The sequence below is a fragment of the Giraffa tippelskirchi genome, chromosome 1, assembly GCF_054371585.1.
Source record: "Giraffa tippelskirchi isolate mGirTip1 chromosome 1, T2T-mGirTip1v1.2.pri, whole genome shotgun sequence".
Lineage (NCBI taxonomy): Eukaryota > Metazoa > Chordata > Mammalia > Artiodactyla > Giraffidae > Giraffa > Giraffa tippelskirchi.
In genome coordinates, this window is record NC_137275.1 from 10,019,748 (window position 1) to 10,042,982 (window position 23,235).

Below are 23,235 nucleotides of genomic sequence, written 5' to 3' on the forward strand. Positions count from 1 at the left end.
ATAACAGGGTTTGAATCTTCTCATCCCGATTTTGGATAGCAGCCTCTATAGTAAAATGACTGTGCGGCTGCTGCTGAGTCGCTTCAGTCATGTCTGATTCTTTGCGACGCGGTGGACTGTAGCCTGCCAGCCTCCTCCATTCCTGGGGATTCTCCAGGCAAGAATGCTGGAGTAGGTTGCCAAATCCCCCTCCAGGGGATCTTCCCAACCCAGGGGTTGAATCCACGTCTCTTATGTCTCCAGCATTGGTCGGTGGGTTCTTTACCACAAGTGCCACCTGGGAAGCCTACCTTTGCCTTCCAAGGATACTGCTAGGTGTCACAGTGAACACAAAGCTGGGAAGACGGGTCTTCCTTTATTAAACTTAAGTTTCTCTTTTTATTCATGTGAGATTCCCCTGTCCTCTTTACCAACTCCCCTCTCCTGATCTTTGAGCCGTTTTCCAATTTGCATAAAGAGAAAAAGAAAGATGTACGTGCTCACATACATGCAAATAGAAAACAAATAACAATACATACACATAAAGAAAGAAAAGGCCACAAAAACTTGGCTTTTTTTAGCCTTCTACAAAGCATATTCACATTTGTTAATTTCTTGGACTGTATATAACAATCTGGTGAAATGAGAAAGATGTATATTTTCCTATTCACAGGGGAGAAATGGAGATTGTGTCTCTATCCAAAGCCTCAAACATTCATTCTAAATGGCAAAAAAAAAAAAAAAAAATGAAATGGCAAAGGAGAAATAGCGAAACTGAGGATTGGCTCATTCATCATCCATTCTGTCTTCTTTCAGTCTGGAAAGGCTGAAAAGCTATAGACTTCATTTGTACAGCCTCCTTTGCTGCTAGACTTCTACGTGCTCTTGGGAGATATTTGGGAGATAGGAATGGGTCAGAGGTCATGTCCTAATGAAATGGGACAGGGCCCTATGGTCCTTGCCCCCTCCATGTCCTCTGCCTGCCTTTTGCCTGTGGAAAACTTTAGTCAAAGAATAAGTTTAATCAGAGAAATGAGAACATGCAAAATAGTCAAAGGAGGCCAAATAATAATGATGCACTCATTAAGCATAGTCAAAGGCTTCCCAGGTGGCACTAGTGGTAAAGAACCTGCCTGCAAATGCAGGAGACATAACAGATGTGAGTTCAGTCCTTCAGTGGGGAAGATCCTCTGAAGGAGGTAATGGCCACCCACTCCAGTATTCTTGCCTGGAGAATCCCATGGACAGAGGAGCCTGGTGGGCTACAATCCATAGCATCACAAAGAGTGGGACACAACAGAAGCGACTTAGCACAAGCATAGTCAAGGACATTTAGTTCCTTCTCAAGGGCTATAGATAATATTCTGACCCATAACCTGTGAGCTGTCTTATAGATATTGAGACTTTCACCAGGTAGAGACATTAACTACACGATGACCAGATTGTAGCCATGATATAAGCTGCCTCAGTTCTGAAAACTGGCTTCAAGGAAATGGGAACAAATCAAACCTGGAACTGAAAACTAACTGCACTTAAAACAATCAATATGATGCTGGTCAGACCACCAATGACCAATTTTAAGATGACTGTCAGAGCTGGCCATACTGTTCCTGCATGTAGCCCCCTCCCTCTATCTATAAAAGCTCTTCTCCACTGACTGTTGGGGGGCGGGGCGGGGGGGGTGCGATTGGCCTTTGGACAGAAGTCCACCTTCCTCCCTAGTTGCCAGCATCTGAAATAAAGCAAACATTCCCTTCCACCAACCTGGCCTGATTATTGCTTTTAGGCAGCGTGCAGCTGGACCCCATTTGCTTCAGTAACATTGAGGCCCAGGCTGATAGTGCTAACTAGTTAGTACATTCATGAGGTCTTCTCAAAGCAACTTTTCAATGTTTGTTCTCCAGCTTTCTCTGTGTTGAGAAGCTGAAGCCATGGGAGCTTCTTCATATGACTTTCTGATCCTAAAATTTCAGTTCCACTGACTATGTTTTCATGGATGAGCCTCCTTCCAGAATTGGTGAAGCTCCCGGAGGCAGGACCTCCCCTAGTGGAAGAGTTTGATATTGTTCTGGAATGCTCTCCAAACTTGCTTCCTCCGCCTTTCCAGTTTTGTTAAGTACCTAATTCTCCATATTGAATCCTTTCCTGGTAAACACTTTAGTGCTTTCTGTTTCCCACACTGAAATCAAATACGCTCTCAGGTAAGAGATCAAATTTTTGCCAGAACTTCTGAAGGCCATCCTTTATTGCATTTCAAACAAAAAGAAAGCCAATACCCAAGTATATTGAGAAGCAACAACCTACTTCACATTTTTAAAAAATCAATTCAGTTCCTATTAACTTACCTGGAAAATATAATGCCTTCTTAGGAATACTTAGAAAAAAATCAAGGGTCAGAAAATAAAGAAAAATATACAGGCTGTTACTTTCCACCCTTGGTAAAGTACACTTATCATAACCCTTTAGATTTATATATTGTATTATGTTTTATGAAGCATTCATAATATCTCATTCAGTTCATGCACCAGACCACTGAGGTAAGCATGGTAGCAATTCTAAGCATATTCTACCCATCAGAAAACAAGGAACTTTATGAAGCCTGGGCAATATCACTATTTTCCTTTCTGGGACTATGTATTTAGCACCTGGTGGTGTTTAGCAAAAATAAGCACGTAGTAAAAGCTCAATGAACGAATAAATCTGTAAATTAAGGTTAGGAATCTTGCCATGATCACAAAGATGGTAACTGATAGAAAAAAGATTTCAGAAACCAAGCTCAGTGTAAGTACACCAGAGCAAACTCATTAATAACATTCACATGATTTCCTGAGATCCTACTTAATGCTCATCAGACAGAACAAAACTGCTATGGGGCCAAGTTCACCGATCTCATTAAAATCACTGACACCAAGATTCAAGTCCTGGCTCTGTCACTTTTTAGCTTGTGACAATTTCACCAAGTCTCAGTTTCTACGTGTATAAAACGAGACTTAATTGCTCCTTTATACTTAGGAAGACAGAGACCATGAATGGACATGTTCATTGTCACCCAGGGACAAAGCTTACAATGCTTACAGTTTGCATTTTAAAAAAGCAAATGTCCAGAGTACAGACTCTAATGGGCTGAGTGCTGCTTTGGATGCATTGGCATTCATCCGAAGTCTTCATTTTCTGTTTATAATTTATATAGAGCACGCGACACCCACAGCATTTTGACACTTAAGCAAAGATATTTTAACTATATCTAGTATATTGAGAAGGCTGCTATCTCCCACACATTTGTCTTCTGTCACAGGGGAAATCACTCTTCCCTGAGAAGAATAAGATCCTGAATTAGAACATCCCCTGAGTGCCAATCACATTGTAGGGGAAGGTGAACAAGCAGGCCAAGTGACGGACAATCGAGTCAGGCTCTGGGACCAGTCTGCTTGCCATCTCCAGTAATTCAGATGCCTCATGGAATCGATATCTCATTGTTAGTAAAATAAGGAAGTTGGAGTTGATCGCTAAGTTTGTGTTTGGCTCTGAGAATCTCAGATTTCAAGTTTGTGTGTGTGTGTTGTTTCTTTGTCTTTGCTTGTTTTTTAGGTGTACTTTCCAGAGGTCTTTATATAAAATCTATTTATTTGGCAATCCAAGCTATTACCTGAATTTTAATGCAAAGTGGAAATTCTTGCCAAAAGAGACACTGGAAATGCTCTCTGTAAACTACTCTGCCAACAAAAGCCCATCTAGTCAAGGCTATGGTTTTTCCGGCAGTCATGTATGGATGTGAGAGTTGGACTATAAAGAAAGCCAAGTGCCAAAGAATTGATGCTTTTGAACTGTGGTGTTGGAGAAGACTCTTGAAGAGTCCCTTGGACTGCAAGGAGATTCAAGCAGTCGATCGTAAAGGAAATCAGTCCTGAATATTCATTGGAAGGACTGATGTTGAAGCTGAAACTGCAATCCTTTGGCCACCTGATGTGAAGAACTGACTCATTGGAAAAGACCCTGATGCTGGGCAAGATTGAAGGCAGGAGGAGAAGGGGACGACAGAGGATGAGATGGATGGATGGCATCACCTACTCAATGGATATGAGTTTGAGTAAATTCTGGGAGTTGATTGACAGGGAGGCCTGGCTTGCTGTGTCCGTGAATTCGCAAAGAGTCGAACACAACTGAGCGACTGAACTGAACTGACTGAAACCACTAACACAACAGATGCTATGCTATGCTAAGTCGCTTCAGTCGTGTCCGACTCTGTGCGACCCCATAGACGGCAGCTCACCAGGCTCCGCCGTCCCTAGGATTCTCCAGGCAAGAATACTGGAGTGGGTTGCCATTTCTTTCTCCAGTGCATGAAAGGGAAAAGTGAAAGTGAAGTAGCTCAGTCGTGTCCGACTCTTAGCGACCCCATGGACTGCAGCCTACCAGGCTCCTCTGTCCATGGGATTTTCCAGGCAAGAGTCCTGGAGTGGGGTGCCATTGCCTTCTCCGAAACAACAGATGAGCAGTTCCTATATACAAGTGCACACAGGTGAAAGGCCAACCTCTTCCCTCTGCTATTTTAAAGTGCTAAGTCATTAAGTTATGTGAGAGTTGGATGATAAAGAAAGTTGAGCATGGAAGAATGGACACTTTCAAATTATGTTTCTGGAGAAGATTCGAGAGTCCCTTGGACTGCAAGGAGATCAAACCAGTCAATCTTAAAGGAAATCAACCCTGAGAGCAAAGAAGGGGGAGGTAGAGGATGAGAGTTTAAATAGTAACACCAACACAATGGACCTGAATTTGAGCAAACTCTGGGAGATAGTGAAAGAAAGGGAAGCCTGGCATGCTGCAGTCCATGGAGTCACAGAGTCAGACATGACTTTGCAACTGAACTACAAAAACAAAGTTATTACATTAAGGCCTTACACGCAAACTTTCAAAGATGCAAACATGCCCCTGTATGCCAGCTGTTGTACTGTACTTTTCAAGGTACTATTCTATAAGATTAAAATGTTTAATTTTGTGTTTGTTTGCTTTTTATGTATTATTTGTGTGAAAAGTGTTATAAACCTATTATGTGTGTATATGTGCTCAGTCATGTCCAACTTGGCAACCCTATGGAATGTAGCCAGCCAGGCTCCTCTGTCCATGTGATTCTCCACACAAGAATACTGGAGTGGGATGCCATTTCCTCCTGTATGGATCTTCCTGACCCAGGGATCAAACCCAGGTATCCCGCAGTGCAGGAGGTTTCTTACTGCTTGAGTCACCGGGGAAGCCCATGCAGTACCATATAGCCAATTGTGTTAGCTGGGTACCTTGGCTAACTTTGTTAGACTTATGAACAAATTGGACTTATGGACATTTTCTCAGAATCAAACCTGTTTATATGTAGGGGACTTACTACTTGGAAAAAAAAAAGTCACTGGTAAGACATAGCTTCCAAATGACTGTACAAGTAAAAGCTAAACAAGTCTTCCAGACTCGGTTACAAGCAAATGATCACCAAATTCCAAATTAAAAAGTAAGTAAAAAGTTCTAAGATTATCAGTCTCAGCGGTGTCAAAACTTTGATATTTTAAATTTCAGCTTCCCTTTTTCAGAGACCTATTTCAAGAAAAACTCAACACTGGGTATTCTCGCTTCCTTCTCACACCCAGGATTTCATCTTGATTACTAAGGCCACAAGAAGAAGCAGTTTACTTAGAATTCCATCTAATTTCCTAAGTATCACTGTGGCTTTGGGGAGGAGGAGCAGACAACGGATGGGCAATTGTCTTACTTCCTCATCCGGCACCTGCAGAGGCAAGCGTGTGACTTGATGCCCTTTCTCCTTCAGCTGTTTGTGCAGCTGCCTCCTGAGACTTCTGTGTTCACATCTGCTTGCCCATCTCAGGATGTGTGTTAGTATATATCCCCAGTGAGATCACTTTGTCCTGACCACAAGGCCCCTGAGATGCCACAGATTCTGTCTCCGCAGTCACCCCAAAGACCTGGAAAGGCCAGCTGCGGTCTTGAACTTCCTGGGGAGGCAGGACAATGAGCATAGCTGCTTTTTTGTCTCAGCCTGGTTGACTTGAGGCCATACTTGAGGCCATGATGGGAAGGTGACCTCTTTAAGAACCTCAGGTGACAAGTTGGTTGGTGCTTTCCATATCCTCATCCCGGATCCATTACTTTTTCCCAGCCCGGGACCTGCACTGGAGGTGTGTGGGTGGGAGGGACTGGGAGGGAGCATGGGACCCACTTGCAACCTCCTCATGAAAAATCTGACCTTGAAGCCTTTTGATCCGACTGTATCTATGTTCTTTTTTCTGGAAAAGCTTTATTTTTTTTCTTGGGCAGAAGAAAAAAAAAACTGGCTCAGGAAATATTCCAATTCTATTGTATAAGCCAGAAGTCTGCTTTAGAAATTCAAAAGCCAATAATTGAACTATTTTGCTCTTAAAGAACAAATTCTCAAGGCAATGGATACAGTGGAAGGAAGGAAGTTGAAGGGGACAAAGGGAGATTATTACTTCTCAGTGGTATCCTGCTGTAAGAGTAACTGTACAACTTTTCTTCTGATCCTTAGGCAAAATGACCTTGGCAATAATTGGAGATGAAGGGTGAAAGTTCTGTTTCCTCCCCAAGCTAGTATGTATGAAGAAATCTCTCTAAAGAATAAAAACATTGAATAGTACACTTTAAGTGGTGAACTATACAAGTATGCATTTTATAACAGTATATAATTCATTATTAACATTAAATATTACATAATTACTTAATACATTAATAGTACATTAAAAATAAAAACTAAATAGGTATCATTTGCTAAGTCCTCAGAAGCTAAATGCATCATACCTCTTGATTTTCACAATGATCCTTTGAAATAGCTACTATAGCTTGTGTTTGAGAATGAAATACAATACATATGGATAAAAATACAAGTTCATAGAGTTTAAATGTTTTAACTGAAATCACAAAAGTAACAAAAAATTGATAAAGATGAGGTTTTGCAGCTAGATATGTATGACCCTCAAGCCAGCACTCTTTTCTGCCACCTTGGCTGCTGCCTGCAAACTTGGAAAAGACAAAATCCATAAATTTTAATCCCCCAAAAGAATATTCAGGAATAGCACTGCTTTTCTGTACTGCAAGAAAGGATGGTGACATTTAGCTTGAATCATGTTTTGCGGGTGCAATTTTAAGTATGCTTAAAACTATACGGACCTCAAGTAGTATAAATGACTGGCAAAACTGAGAATGTGCTGCTGCAGATTTTAATGTTTGCAACCTGAAATCAAAACATAAAATTAAATTTAAAGGAAAGTTAAGGAAATTGAATATATGCCTCAAGTAGACAGTCCATTTACTGTCATGTAATCAACTAACTTTGTGGATTTCAATGTAAAGCATGCATATTACTTTCATGAGTATTAAATCATGAAATTTAATTGTGCACACTATGTGTAATGTTTCTTTTAAGTAAAAGTGACTAGTTTTGTGGTAAAAATTATATGGAGGAAATAAATTACATAAATATGTTCAGAAAAAAAAAACAAAACTCTGTGCAACCATACTGTACTACTGGTAGTAAAATGTTCTCACCAGATGTTACAGGCCTTGGAGATACCCAGTGCATGGTGCCTTCAGGGTTCACTCATCTACCTAAGTTCTTACTGTGTTCACCAGGGATCTGGTATAGGGTAGAGGACTATCCCTTAGCACTCTCGATCTTGAAAAAATCTCTGGACTCCTGTTTTGGTGAAGTTGAGCTCAGTTCACACTGGACTTTCTTCTTCCCTATTGCAACAGTTATTGTGATTAAAATCTATTCTTACCACTTTAGTCAGCATCCAGCTTTGTTTATTTTTTTTTTTTTTAATTTTATAAATTTATTTATTTTAGTTGGGGGCTAATTACTTTACAATATTGTAATCGTTTTTGCCATACATTGACATGAATCAGCCATGGGTTTACATGTGTTCCCCTTGCTGGACCCCCCACCCACCTCCCTCCCCATCCCATCCCTCTGGGTCATCCCATTGCCCCGGCCCTGAGCCCTTGTCTCATGCATCGAACATGGAATGGTGTTCTGTTTCACATATGATAATATACATGTTTCAATGCTATTCTCCCAGAACGTCCCACCCTCACCTTCTCCCTCAGAGTCCATAAAATTGTTCCATGCATCTGTGTCTCTTATTCTGTCTCGCATATAGGGTTATCGTTACCATCTTTCAAATATATATGGAGCTTTGTTTATTTTTGATGTAGACCAAGAGAAAGGTGAGTAGCATGGTCCATAGTTTACATAAAAGGAAACTGAAGCGCAGAAAAGCTAAATAATTTGCTCAAGATTACACACTAAGAAGAGATCCTGGGAGCTGAATCACACAGTTGGCTTCCTAGTCTGGATACTCTGTTCCACACTGTCCTAGTGCTTTAACCCTAATGTTGCTATAGAGCTATACAGCCATGTAAAGATTTTTAATTTAGGGCTAAATCCCTAACCTTGAGTAGCACTGGCTCCCACAGAAACCGGGTCTTGGACAAAATCTATGCTTATGAAAAGTTTGTGCAAAGGAAAGAGAGAAACCCCTTAGTGGCTTTGAGTGTAGGGGTACCAGAACAAAGGAAGGCTAATTTCTTCATTTACATTCAAAAAGGGATAGATATGCTATGAGATAAAGACCATTAAATTTCAATGCATGTATTTGACAGAGCAGAGGGGTATAGTCCAAAAAGTAGGACACACCTGATTGACTGAACTGAACTGAGAGGGGTGTAGTCAGGATAGATAGACCTGGGGTGAACTGCTGAGGAGAAACTGGTCATAGCGCAAATGAGGCCATATTCTGATTTACAGGAGTTTAAGGAGGAAACAAAGACTCAATTAATGAAGAACCAAGCTAGTGAAGAGATAAAGGTAAAGCTAAACAGCTAAAGAAAGGAATTGAAGTTGAGATTCGATAGCTTCCGGCATCTTTTACCTGTTTGAAGACTTCAGATGCATTTTTAACTTGAATTATATTACACCGTTGGCTTCCCAGGTGGCTCAATGGTAAAGAATCTTCCCGCCAATGGAGGAGTCACAGGAGAAATGGGTTGAATCCCTGGGTTGGGAAGATCCCCTGGAGGAGGGCATGGTAACCTAGTCCAGTATTCTTGGCTGGAAAATCCCAAGAACAGAAGAGCCTGTCGGATCACAGTCCATGAGGTTGTAAAGAGTTAAACATGACTGAGCGACTGGGCACATATCACACTATTACATTGTTTTTTTTTCTTTTTTTGTTGTTTGTGTTACCCTAATGGTCATACACAGCAATTTCTTGTGTCACTAAGAATTTTATGAAAATATAGCCCCGATATTTTAATTTCTGATAAATTTTTGTTCACAAAGCCATTATATTATAAAGTAGATGAAGAAGAAGCTTTTCACAGGTGACAGTGAATTCTGGGGACCCAAGTGATTGGTGCTTTGTCATTTTTCTAATGCACCACGGTGTCATTTTGATAGATTGATTCTGAAAATCTACTTCTGGAAAGGGTGGAAGTGAGGAATCTGGGGATGAAGGTCTGGGTCCTAGAACTCTGTGTGCTATTACAACTGGGTCACTAGGAACAATTGTTTATCTGAGTGTTCTTTTGTATAAGATGAGAAGGGTGGATAAAGTGAACTCTAGGATCCTTTTTAGTTTCAAAATGCCATTTTTAAAAAGTCCCAAGATTGAATCAAAATATCGCACTATAGATGGGTATCTACAGGGGGCATTAGTAGTAAAGAATCCATCTGCCAATGTAGGAAGTATGAGTTCAATCCCTGGGTGGGGAAGATCCACTGGATTAGGGCATGGCAACCCACTCCAGGATTCTTGCCTGGAGAATCCCACACACAGAAGAGTCCGGCGGGCTACTTTCCACAGGGTTGCAGAGTGTTGGACACAACTAAAGCGACTTGGCACGCACACACGCACATGACTCACTATTGTGTAGATTATTGTTGTTGTTGTAGTTTAGTCACTAAGTCATGTCCGACTCTTCTGCCACCCCATGGACGGTAGGCTGCCAGGCTCCTCTGTCCATGGGATTTCCCAGGCAAGAATACTGGAGTGGGTTGACATTTTCTTCTCCAGGAGATCTTCCAGACCCAGGGATTGAACCTGCGTCTCCTGCATTGGCCAGAGTGTTCTAAAGAAGCCCTGTTGTGATTACCTCTAGATATTTCTTCTTAACTTGACTCAACGGATTGCAAACTGCCAAAAACATCAAACTTCTGCAGAAACTAATTTCAAACCAGGTGGATGAACTTTGATCCACCTGAGACTGGAGACTTTCCTGGCATGCATGATTGTTTATATTCCCTGAAATTGGGATAAAGGCTAAAAGGAGAAATTATTTCATATTTCTTCCAGTTGTACAATTTCACCACTCTATACTCCTTTCCCTCATCTGTCTAAAACTCATTGTGCCTCCATGTGGAGTTACCATACCACGCCATTCACTTTGCTCTTTAATTCTCATAAAACAAAAGGTGATACATTAGTTTTTTTATCCTGATTCATGAACATTCTTAGCATCAATTATTGAAATGCCTTTCTGTAAAAAGTAAAGGGGAAAAATAACCCTCAGCTTTAACTTTTCATGCTACATTTGGCAAAAAGTGTGACTTATAGGAAGAAAAACATTGCTGCTGATCTCAAATTAAATGTGGACCCAGTTAAAGCCTTTTTTCCCCTCTAGACAGATTAGGGAGTGGAGAGGGGACTTTATAATGAATAATGGGTACCTGAGACCCATTTTCAATTCTGGGTTTGTAAACACTCATTTGGACAAATGCATATTTTTTCCATACAGAAAATGCATATTATAAGAGCTGTTCTGCTCCATCAGTTAAAGCAAATGCATGTTCTGAAAAATCCCCTAAGTAACTAATTTTCTGGCAAAGGAGACTATCTTATTAAAAAGTCATTTTACTTTACTGTGTATTGCTGGAAAAAAAGTAAGTTATTAAATAAGAAGCTTACTGCTCAGTTGAGAATCCCTTTCAAAAGCACAGTTAATAGAAAGGGAGAGTAAGCAAGTGCCGCAGGACCCCCACTGTCTGAGGGGTCCTTGCTGTGCTCCCTGGAACAGCAGTATCATAAAAGGCACACCTGTAGATTTAGGAAATCAGACAGATTTTGCTTGTATCTTGATGGGCAGACTGGATAATTGAGGCCCTCTTCTAAGCTTGAGTTTTCTCTGTTCTTTGAAGGTTGTTATTATTATTAATATTCTGCTTCTTGTGAAAACCACCAGAGCTTTTACTTTATTTCATTAAATTTTCTAGGTAATGCTTCTCAGGTGGCACTAGTGGTAAAGAATCTGCCTGTTAATGCAGTAAATGCTAGGGTTGCAGATTCAACCCCTGGGTTGGTCAAAAAGATCCCCTGGAGGAGGAAATGGCAACCTACCTCAGTATTCTTGCCTGAAGAATCCCATGGACAGAGGAGACTGGCAGGCTAGAGTCCACGGGGCTGCAGAGTTAGATGCAACTGAACAACAGCAACAACAAAACGTCTATAAGCTTCAAAAGGTTGAAATTATAAGTACATAAATACATATGAAAATATAATAAATAAATCCATTTAATCTCACTATAGACATTCCCCTGCACTTTACAGTATCCTTATTTATATTGGAGGCCTTTCCATTAAGTGCATGAGTTTTCTAATTTATTTATACTATATTATAAGGATACAAGATAATTTTTTCCATTCAACCTTACATATAGACCATTAGGTGCTTTCTAGTCTTTTTCTTTTTTCAAATAATGTTGCAAAATGTACATACAAAAGTTCACAGATATGCAAGTATATCTGCAGAATTAATTACTAGGTTAACACATGTCTTCATTTGTTGGTTTGATATTATTTTCAATACATTCCCCATAGTGATTATTACAATTTCCATTCCTCTTTTCTTTCCACAGTAGAGAATAGAGTGTGTCATCAAGCTTTTATGAATCCAATTTTTGTCAAACTATACTGGTATGTTGGTCTAGTATGAATTTACATTTATTTTGACTGGCATTGAGAACTTTTATGTTTATATCTATTAGTATTTTTTTGACTAATGAACAGTCTAATCATATCCTTTGCACATTTTTGTTGTTTAGTTGTTTAGTCATGTCCAGCTCCTTTGTGACCCTCATGGACTGTAGCCCACCAGTCTTCTCTGTCCATGGGATTTCCCAGGCAAGATTACTGCAGTGGGTAGCCATTTTCTCCTCCAGGGGATCTTTCTGACCTGGGGATTGAAACCTATATTCTATATCAACAGGCAGATTCTTTACCACTGAACCACCTAGGAAGCACTACAAAGGAAAGGAGGGTGGTACAATTCAGCCCGTAACAATATGAGAAGAATATTAACATTTGGTGGATATATGAGCAGTAACTACCAACTGAAGAAACTCCTACAAAGCCATAAAATTATTGATGATGTATTTCAAACTACCTGGGACATCAAACACCAGAGTTCTCTTCCAGAATCTGCTTGATTTCTCATTCTGTAACTGGCACTTGTTCCCTTGACTTTTTTTTTTTCTCTCTTACATATAGATAGTTTTACATAAAAATTTTATTCCCTTGCTCTTCCACTCAAAATTATGTTATGGGAATCTTTCCAAATCAATGTAAAAAACAAATACACATCAGATTTTGAACAAGCTGCAGAGTATTCTATTACTTGAAAAGCCATCATTTATATAACCTATTCAATATTGATATGCATTTAGTTCATTTCCATTACTTTGATTAACCAAATGGAGATGAATATCCTGTACATTCATCTTTGTAGTATTGCTAAATCACTGCCTTAGGAAAAGTTTCTAAAAGTGCAATAGTATTGCCAAAGCGATGGACACCACATTTCAAATGATTTATTCTCCTCTTCTATTTGAAATTACATGCTCATCTTTTGTTGAAGTGATGTTTGTTCCCTGCCAAAACAGGAGAACCAAGCTCAATCCCTTTCTACTTCACCTCAAACATATCATTCTATTATTTTCTAAATTTCTGTAATTGTTTATTTAGACAAGGTAAGAGTCATATTTGAATGTGTCTTTATGCCATACTTCTGTAAACGAGTGTTAATTTAACATAACATTAGACTGATTTTTTTTTTTTAGCACTGTCTTGCTTCTCTCAACTTTATTAGATTTACTTTGAATTACAAAAGTAATACATCCTTTCACTAATAAGTTTAGCTATCAGAGCATAAATTAACTTACAGCAGTTAGCTATTTCAGGGCTTCTGCAAATTGGCCAGTGCTGTTGCCTTTTCTTCAGCCACTGCCTGGACTCATCCGCAAAGGGAACAATCCTCCTTTTTTCTCCTTTTTTTTTTTTCTGTTTAGTTGCCCTCGTTTTTTTTTTTTTTTTAGTCCCTCTCGCTAATTTTTTTTTTTTTTTTTTTTTTGGCTGGGAGTGAAGCTGGTCATTTCAGAGTATGAATGGGTTTGTTGCTGGGGTAGTCATGTGTTGAACATGTAGAGCTTTTGATCACTTTAGACTGTGCTGTCTCAGAAAGGGGAATGCATGCAGTTTTAAAAGTGGACTGGCTTGAATGTGGGAGTAACTGGGGAGTTTCTGAGGGATGGCGGTGAGCTAACTGCAGTGAAGCACAGTAGATGCAGACTGGGCAGATGTGACCACTGGATGATTCTGGACACTGGGCCCCAGCATTAAGGCCATGGGAACTGAGTAGAGGTCCTAGTGGTCGAGCTACAGAGGAAGGATTTGAAAATACCAGTGCCTGAGTCCTAGGAATATATTACCACTGTACATGTAGCAGTTCTTCTTCCTTTCCTGCACCACGTAAATCCAGGGATGGGGAAAAAAGCCCTAAATATGTCTTAGCATAGACTTCTTTTCATCGGTGGGTAACAGGGACATCACACAAATTGAATTCTATAAGTTTTTCTTTTTTTTTAATTTTCAAAAATGTAGCACTGTTACACCATGACTATCATGGAATGACTGATGCTGACAATACTGGTTGCTTCATTCATTCATTCATAAATTCATCCCACCAGCTAATGGAGAGTCATAGTCACTGCTTCTACAAACCTTACAGCTTAACATGGAAGGCAGGCTAAAATATTACAAAAATACATCAATAATCATGAATTATTACATCCTCCAGAATGAGAAGGCTATCTGATCAATCCAACTTATAATCAGTTTTAGCCAGGGTTTCTCTGCTTAGTACATTATTTTTGAACCAGTTCTTAAATAAATTATTTTTAAAAAGAGCATCTCTTCGGTAATTGTGGAGCAAAAAAGGGCCTTGCCAGTTCCTATATAAAACAGTGAGTGCATGGAGTCATCTCTTCACTCCACTTTTGCCTTTTTTTTCTTTTTTTGCACCTGTATCTGAGTATTTGATTTAAATGTATTGGCCCTTTTGTTTGTCTTTCTCTCTTCACAATGATGATGTCAGTCCATGATATTAGGGACTTGGCTTCCTTCACTGTATTTGTGATCCTTAGAAAAGCTCCAAGGGCATAGTATATATTTAGCAAATATTTCCTGCATAAGTAAACAAATCTGAGTCAGGGTTGCTCAAGATATCAATATCAGAGCTGCCATATTAAAAAAAAAATGTGAAAAGCATGGGCAAATACAGCATTTTTCTACAAAGGCTGAATGCTATGACCTCTGAGACATCTAACATTTGGCTTGTCATTTTTTTCTTCTCCTCAAATCTAGAAACAATTCAGCCAGTCAGATTGTCTTGAATAGAAATCCTGCCTAAGATCTCAGACTCAAAGCCCTGTCTCAGCAACCCACTTCCCCCTTCTCTGAACCCAATGCATTTATCCATCCATCCTTTCATTTCAGAGATAAAAAGTGTAAACAAATCCTCCATACTTAGAAGCACTGTGTACTTTGCTATAATATCAGTGTTTCTATTAAAGCCCTGGGAAACATACCCAAGTTCACATAGTGAAACTACCTCTACTCTGTTTATTAAGAAACCATTTCCCCCTCTTTCCAAGTCTTTCACTTAGAAAGAAAGTTGTCGTCACTTGTATTCCCATGGCTTTTGTTATTTGCTTTCTCATGCATTATATACTCTTTTTGCTGAAATACAGAGATTTCTGCAAGTTTTGTTCCCATCCCCCACCTCCACCCCCATAATGCCCACTCAATATAATTGACTGCTACGCAAGGTCTTCTTTTTTATGAACCGACTTTGGGGCAATGCCTCCTTTTCATGGTGGATCCCCCTACTAGTTATATCCAAACTGCAATTACTTGTGTTACAACCTTCACTTTCTCACTGCCGTTTCATCAGCGGGAATAAAAGTTCTCGCTTTGCTGTCTGCTGAAACGTTGCTGTTTAACTCTTTCATTCCCCTTGGGAAGTATTGCCATTGTACATCATCATCCGTATAAGACAGTACATATTTTCCAAGTGAAGGTTGAATGAGAGAACTTTCTTTTGATTCTAAACCCCTCTAATATTACTGTTTTCTTTCTTTATTTTTAACTCTATACACTTACTTTTTCACAGTAGGTACATTTTCAATTAAACTCAACTTCTCACCCCCAATTCAGCAAACATTAATCGAACAAGAACTCTTAAGTTGTCTACTCAGACAGGTCTGGATACAGAGATGCCTGACTTACTTTCCTTTTTGATCTAATTCATATACTTTCCCTCAAACCAAACTACAGGACTAACCAAAGGGTTCCTTTTTCTTGTTTGCTTGTTTGGTGGTGAGTTGTTTTTCAACAGACATTCACAACAACATTGAGTTAAAAACGACAGAACATTTGACTTGTAGGAAAAACAAAGGAGATACCAGACTTTGGGACTCAGGTAATACCTTCATTCCTGAGTTCTTTCAGACTTTTAAAGTGGTTACTTTCTTTTATGGAAACAACCAGACTCTGGAACTTTGAACAGTGTTTCTGGTTGCACAGTAGATGCCTGTGTCTTGATTTGTATTCCAGTCATATTGGAGGCTCAGTGAGGTACAGAAATCTGAGCTGGCTACCATGTCTTTTGACCCTTCTAAGAATTATGTCCCCTAACCTCCAAGAACTCCATACTATCAGCTGAACTCCAGAGAATAGCACTGGAGATACCTAAAATAAATCCATTCAAAGAAATGGCTATTATAAATAACTCTTTTCCCTTTCCTTTGACTTTACACACAGCCACTCTACATTATTCAGGCATTGAATATCCATGCTGTGAATTATTCAGCCCTCCACTGGCTCATCTCTCTCTTGAAGTCTGACTTTTGCCCTTTTCCAAGTCATTAGAAATTTCACTGAGTTAGACAAAGTAAGGGAATCAAGATTAAAGAGATGGCTTATCCATGTCCCTTAATAGGAGATCAGTTTGAAAAAAGTGCTAATATTTTGGATAACAAGTCACAATTTTTAAATTTATGTAATGGATAAAATGACACAGTAAAAATTAATGAAATGAACAATAATAGTGTTTAAGTTTTTCATTCAAGTACTTGTTATGTGTCATGTGCCAAGTACTAAAACAGATGTTCTTATATAGATTTGACTGATAATAATAATGTAGGAATTGCCTTGAGAACTTTACATTCCAGTTGAAGAAACCAAGTGCAAACATAAAAAAGTAGGTATGAAAAATTTAGGTAATTAAAAATGCTAAAACAGAACAGTAGGATAGAGAGTGTTATAATTAGGGAATTTCTTTAATGCTGGAATTAAATGTAATGTTCTACCTTGAGTGAATGCTCAATAGAACAAGTAAGGGAAAAGTGTGACCCCACTCAGTCACAGGCCATAAAAAACTTAAACATAAATTTGCCATATTACCTAGCAATTCCACTCTTAGGTATACACTTAAAATAATTGAAAACATTTATTCACCGAGAAACGTGTACACAAATGTTCACAGCACCAACATTCACAGCCAAAAAAGTGGAACGAACTCAAATTTCATCAACCAGTTGACAGATAACTGATAAACAGCATACAGTAAAGCTATGCTATGGAATATTATGCAGCCATGAAAAGTAATGAACACTGAAAATGTTCATTATGTGACACACAATGTCACATATTGCGTGATTTCATTTATATTAAATGTCTGTAATAGGTAAATCTGTAGACATAGAGGTTAGATTAGAGGTTGCCAGAGGCTAGGAACAAGGAAAACAGTAGAAGACTGAAAATGAGTATGGGATCTTTTTGTCGTAATGAAAACATTATGAAATTAGTGATACTGGTGATAGTTGCACATCTTGTGGATATACCAGAACCCACTGAATTGTATACCCTAAAAGGGTAGATTTTATTGTGTGTGAAGTACTAATATATCTCAACAAAAAAGAACCTAATGATTTGCATGTTCAACCTGCTAAAAAGTAATCTCTTCAAAACCAAATTTTCTTTACATCCTTCTCCAGTTTAAAACAACAGCTCATTTTGACCTATAGGATAATTCAAACACATGCAGTCAACACATATGTTCTTTATTATTTGGCTTTTTCTTAAGTCTGCAACCTCATCTCCAGCCTTTTCTTTTCACCAATTTCTTGAGTCATAAAAAATATGTGACTTTGCTTTTCTACACCATGAGTTTCTTTTTCATTTTACACTTCTTCAACTCAAACTTTTTGGAATAGTTTACCCTCCTTTTCCACCTAATAGTATTTTTCCTCCAAAACAGAATGCAAGTATTCCTACATTTGAAGTGACTTTCTTTCAGATCCCCCATAGCAATTTAGAAATGCTTGCCTTGTTGTTCCACGGAGTCCTGTGCATGTCAAAGATCATTTCAAACTGTATTATGAGTTTCTGTTTTTTCATCCATCTCCTCCTTTACTAGTATGTTTTGTGAAAACAGAGGACATCAATGTTTTCTTCTGTGTATCTTCAGCACTTTTCAGATGAGTATTCAGTAAAATTGTTGTGGCTTGAATATGAATAAAATGTTAGTTCTTAAGCCAAAGAAGTAAATGAAGTCAGACATGGAGAGAGTGTAGTTATTGTTGTTCAATCGCAAAATCATGTCTGACTCTTTCTGACTCCATGGGCTCTCATATGCCAGGTTCCACTGTCTTTCCGTGTCACTCAGAATTTACTCAAATTCATGTCCACTGAGTCGATGATGCTATCCAGCCATCTCATCCTCTGCTACTCCTCCTATTGTCTTCAGTCTTTCCCAGCAGCAGGGTCTTTTCCAATGAGTCAGCTCTTCACATCAGGTGGCCAAAGTATTAGAGTTTCAGCTTCAGCATTAGTTCTTCCTGTGAATATTCAGAGTTGATTTCCTTTAGGATGAATTGGTCTGATCCAAGAGAATGCAGAAAGAAACTGTAGTTTGACCACAGTAAAACCCTACATTTACACCCAGGAGGAAGAAATCTTAGTAAAACTGAATAAGAAAATTAGGTTTGTCACTACAAACGAGATCTTCTAGCCTTATTACATATGAATCCGTTTTATGAGGGATATCCATAAAGTGTATTGTTTATTCAAGTCCATTTATGAAAGGAAAGTAGGATGTCCTTATATCAATACTTATTCTAGATCAACAGTTGTGAACAACTTCCCTGGGCAGACTAAGATGATGCGACTGTATCAAGCATTTACCATTCACTATTGCTATGTATTAGAGTAGTTTACAGATTTTGCTATTGTAAATGTTTTCCCCCAGGTATCGCGAGGCTTACTTTCTCATCTAATTCAATCTCTGCTCAAGTGCCATCTCTTTGGACAAGTCTCCCAATGATACCTAAAATAACTCCCTCCATAAGACAGTGTGTTAGCTCTAATCAATGTCAGCCTCCCTAGCTAGAATGGAAGCTTTATGAAAGAATGGATGCTTCTCTCCAAATCCTAAAATGATGTCCAGCTCATAGTAGTAGTTTAATAAATACTTGATTGATTAATTAATAAGTTGTTTATTTACTAAGTTGCACCCAACTCTTTTGTGACCCCATGGACTACAGCCTGCCAGGCTCCTCTGTCCAAGGAAATTTCCAGGTAAGAGTACTGGAGTGGGTTGCCATTTCCTTCTCCATGGGATCTTCTGCACAAGAGATCCAACCTACATCTCTTGCCTTGGCAGGCAGATTTTCACCACTGAGACACCTGGGAATCCCTAATTAATAAATAATGTTGTGATCATCATTCTTGAGTCAAAGTAATATATTTTAGTGATAGATAGAAATCAAATTAATGAAACCAAATATAATAAGTTTCTGAGACTTATTTCACATTGTCACCTTTGAAACAAAAGTTTGTACTGATTTTTTAGTGATCAAATTTAATATTCGTTTAACTACATTGGCACTGGTATCTAGTATACTAAACATGATGACATTTTTAACATTGTGGTCAACTTGTTAGGCATAAATAACAAAACCAATAAAAATACACTTTCTAATATGTAGATGTCACAAATAATAAGTATAATACTTTTCAATTTTGAGATTAATTTCACATATATTAACCTTTGAAATCTGTGCACCCATATGAAATAACCACTTTTATTTTTTAATAGTTTTATCTGGGCTTCCCAGGTAGCCCTAGTGGTAATGAGTCTGCCTGCCAATGCAGGAGACACAGGAGACCCGAGTTCGATCCTTGGGTTGGGAAGATCCCCAGGAGAAGGAAACTGTAACCTACTCCAGTGTTCTTGTCTGGGAAATATCATGGACAAAGGAACCCGGTGGGCTACAGTCCATGGGGTCACAGAGAGTTGGACACAACTGAGCACCTAAGCACACGATTTGGTTCATTTATTTATTTTTGGCTCTGCTGCATCTTCTTTGCTGCAGGCAGGCTTTCTCTAGCTGTGGCCTGTGGCGGCTACTCTTTGTTGTGGTGCATGGGCTTTCCATTGTCCATGGCTTTTTTTTTTTGCAGAGCACAGTCTGTGGGTTCATGGGCTTTAATAGTTGCAGCACACAGCTTAGTAGCTGCGGTGCACGGGCTCTAGAGTGAAGGCTCAGTAGTTATGGCACAGGGGCTTAGTTGTTCCACGGCATGTGGAATCTTGGTGGATCAGAGATGGAACATGTTGTATGTCTCCTGCATTGACAGGTGGATGCTTTACCACTAAGCTACCAGCGAAACTTGCCATCAATTTTAGAATGGAAACTTTTCTCAGACTGAAGTCACTTCCCTCATTAAGCCAGTAACTAAAACAAATAAGCAGAAAAACCTCTTACATTTAATTCTCCCTTAGTTCTAGAATAAACTAGAACTTTATAACTCAACATTAAATTTCTATTCATAACCTACTTCTCCCCGATCCTTCTGGGTTCACTTAATACTGTATTTTCCTTTTTTTTTTTGTTTTTGTTTTTTTTTTTTTCTGGTTGGAGATTGCAACCAGCTTCTCACCTTCTTTACTCCAGATACCTTAAACATAATAATCAATTTTTTTCTGTCATTCAAGTCTTAACTCATAATTTTCTCTCCATCTTTTTGCTCCTCACAAACTAAGCACTCTGCAAAGCACAGAAAGAATAATAAACCTTCTGTGATCTCTTTCCAATTTTCTGACTCAAATTAATTACACACAGCTAGGCTTTTAGCCCCGCCCTGCCAAATCTCCTTGGAACTTATTTCATTTAATCTTAAGAATGTTTGGGGATGTCCCTGGTGGTCCAGTGGTTAAGACTCTGCTTTCCAATGCAGAAGGTACTGGTACCATCCCTGATGGTAAGGTCCCACGGCCAAAAACCAAAACCTGGAACAGAAGCAGGATTGTAATAAATTCAGTAAAGACTTTTATAAAAGTGGTCCACATCAGAAAAAAAAAATCTTGAGAATATTTGCATTTGTTTCTCCTCCAATAGAGGAGAAGAAGTGGGTGACAGAGGATGAGATGGCTGGATGGCATCACCAACTCAATGGACATGAGTTTGAGCAAACTCCCGGTTTGAAGAATAAGGAAGCCTGGCGCGCTACAGTCCATGGGATTGCAAAGAGTTGCAAAGACACTACTCAGTGACTAAACAAGAACCCTAGAGGGAAAACTCAATGAAGTGGAATACAGTGCCACGTTCAGCCCTGCTCCTCCCATGTGTTATGCACCTAGAAAGCTCCCAAAAGCACTGCTGCTCTTGGACTTAAGCAAACGGAAGATGGCGTTTGTTTTATAATAAGGAAGGAAACTAATGTTTACCAAGAAAATACACATGTCAGGCATTTTAAAATGTATTATTTATCTCTCGGTAGGAGTTTCTATTCCTTATCTAGATTTGGAAAATATAAATGGTTCCTTTGGTGTTTCAGTTGACTTGGGTTAATAGTGAATCTGTTTTCTTCAACTTTATCTTCTCATTTTTTCACCATTTGCATTTTATTTGCTAGGATCTGGTTGAGAGAGAATAGTATGATTTCACAGCCTTGTTAGGGGGTCCCCAAATGTCATTTATCACTCTGGTGTGGGGACTTTCCAGGGCTTTTTGGCAGATGGCACTGGCTCTACAAAGTACCATTACTTTGCACGAGTGACTCATCTGCCACGGACTGTTTCACTTCCAGCAAGAGAGCAAAGGGTAAAATCTTCAAGATGTCACAGTGTTGTAAGAAATGGCTCAAATTCCATGACCAAAAGCGCTGAGATTTGAGGCAGGAAGCAGTTATATAAGACAGCAGATTAATATGTACACCAGTTGTCTTGTCATTAGCTGCTGATGAACGTCTTTAAGAAAGGGCTGTGTGTATGTGTGTGCTAAGTCACTTCTGTCATGTCAGACTCTTTGTGACCCTATGGACTGCAGCCCGCCAGGTTCCTCTGTCCTTGGGATTCTCCAGGCAAGACTACTGGAGTAGGTCACCATGCCCTCCTCCAGGGGATCTTCCTGACCCAGGGATTGAACCTGCATCTTCAGCATCTCCTGCATTTGCAGGCAGGTTCCAGTATTCTTGCCTGTAAAAATCCCATGGACAGAAGTGCCTGGTGGGCTGCAGTCCATGAGGTCACAAGGAGTCGGGCAAGACTGAGCAACTAACACACAACACACATCTTTACCACTGACGCCACCTGGGAAGTCCCAAGGAAGAATTAGGAGTCCCTATGCCTTCTGAGGAAAAGTCTTCACACAACCTAGGAAACAGCACTACAGGAAATCTGCCCTTTTCTGGGGCAGCAGCAACTTGGGATTATGCTGGGTCTCCTGAGGATTTGGCCTCCCCACAATGAGAATATCCACCGAGGTTCTAAATCACACAGACACTGTGTTTTGTAATATTGGAACATAATTTACTTAAAGTAACGATTGATGTAATAGATCCTGATGTTTTCCACACAAACAGGATGGAGCAAAGGACACACACACAGATTTTGGGATCCTTTATATGATGGGGTGGACTGCCGGGTGTAGGTCAATGGATGACTCTCCATTAAAAAAGAAAAAAAAAAACAGGAAAATGGAAAGGCAACTGTTTCATTGCCTGATGGTGCAAATCATAACAAATTTTCTATTTTATGAAGGAGGGGTCATGTGGCATCAGTACTTGATGTTCCTGCCAAAAGCGTCAATCCAGATGGGAACATTCATTTATTTGACCAGATGTGTGACAATGTCACTCTGAAAGGTGGTTCCAGTGTACTGAACTGACATAGATCACCACAGAAACTGCACTGCTAATAGAATATAGCCAATTAGCAGCTCTCTAGTGGGATCTCAATCATTTATATTGAACCATTGAAGAATGCAGGATTTCAGAGTTAAAAAAGATTTGAGTTATCATGTAGTCTGAAAGCCTCATTTTACGCAAGAGGAAGCTATATGGCAAAATTGAGAATTTATAGAGGATTCCAGGACAACCTAACCAGATTTATGTGTTCTATGACCTTGATCTCATCTTCATGTTCCTCCATTTTTTACTCAGTGATTAAGTATGGAGTACCCACTATATGCTCAGTGGTAAAGAGTCCCTTTGACAGCAAGGAGATCAAACCAGTCCAGCCTAAAGGAAGTCAACTCTAAATATTCATTGGAAGGACTGATGCTGAAGCTGAACCTCCAATACTTTGGTCACCTGATGCAAAGAACTGACTCACTGGAAAATACCCTGATGCTTGGAAAGATTGAAGGCAGGAGGAGAAGGGGATGACAGAGGATGAGATGGTTGGATAGCATTTCCGACTCAATGGACATGAGTTTGAGCAAACTCTGGGAGATGGTGAAAAACAGGGGAGCCTGTAGTGTTGCAGTCCAAGAGGTTACAAAGAGTCAGATATAACTGAGTGACTGAACAACAACAACAAAAATCCAGTCCAGGAGACCCAGGT